The following is a 1,148-nucleotide window of genomic DNA, read 5'->3' as shown; positions in this document are numbered from 1 at the left end:
AAGTCTTAGTCCTCAAAAAGCCCTTTAACGTTAAGGGGACCAGCATTTTGTCCCCACAAAGCTGTCAGGTCCCCATAACACACACACACAAACACACACACAGACATATATATACACACACGTCTCTCTATTTGACTCTTTCTGTCTCTCTGCCTGTCTGTCTGTCTGCTTGTCTGTCTGTCTGTCTGTCTGTCTGTCTGTCTGTCTGTCTGCCTGTCTGTCTGTCTGTCTGTCTGTCTGTCTGTCTGTCTGCTTGTCTGTCTGTCTGTCTGTCTGTCTGTCTGCTTGTCTGTCTGTCTGTCTGCCTGTCTGCCTGTCTGTCTGTCTGTCTGTCTGTCTGTCTGTCTGTCTGTCTGTCTGCTTGTCTGTCTGTCTGTCTGTCTGTCTGTCCGTCTGTCTGTCTGTCTGTCTGTCTGTCTGTCTGTCTGTCTGTCTGTCTGTCTGTCTGTCTGTCTGTCTGTCTGTCTGTCTGTCCGTCTGTCTGTCTGTCTGTCTGTCTGTCTGTCTGTCTGTCTGTCTGTCTGTCTGTCTGTCTGTCTGTCTGTCTGTCTGCAGAGCGGGGCTTTGTCTCCGCCTGGCCTTCAGGAGACACGAACGTGTCGTGTCTCCTCCACCAGACGGTGTCTCTCAGCGTGGACGTCCACGCCGTCCCGGCCCCCACCGTCCTCTGGGCCAGAGAGAACAGCACTGTCACCACGGAGACCGTCTCCGTCTCCACGGCACACCTGACAGGAAGCAGGTAGGTAGGATGAAGAAGAGGATGATGGTGATGATCTTTCTGATTGGTTGATTGATGATGATGATGATGATGATGATGATGATGATGATGGTCTCTAGGTATGTGAGCACTCTGACGCTGGTTCGAGTCCAGGTGGATCAGACAGGAAGTTACACAGCCACCGTTTCCAACGGCGACAACGTGGAAGAGGTCATCTTCAACCTGGAGGTCAAAGGTCAGACAGCGAGAGAGAGAGACGGGAAGATATATTATATAATATTAAGTTAAATTAAATGATATTAAATTGTTGCGTTGGGGGTGAGGTGAAGACCAAATGCAGAGGAGCAGGCGGGTGGAGCAGGAGGAGCAGGAGGAGGCGGGTGGAGCAGGAGGAGCAGGAGGAGGCGGGTGGAGCAGGAGGAGCAGGAGG

Source organism: Etheostoma cragini, chromosome 13 (assembly GCF_013103735.1).
Source record: "Etheostoma cragini isolate CJK2018 chromosome 13, CSU_Ecrag_1.0, whole genome shotgun sequence".
NCBI lineage: Eukaryota > Metazoa > Chordata > Actinopteri > Perciformes > Percidae > Etheostoma > Etheostoma cragini.
The sequence above is the reverse complement of the archived record's forward strand: the minus strand, read 5'-3'. Positions refer to the sequence as shown.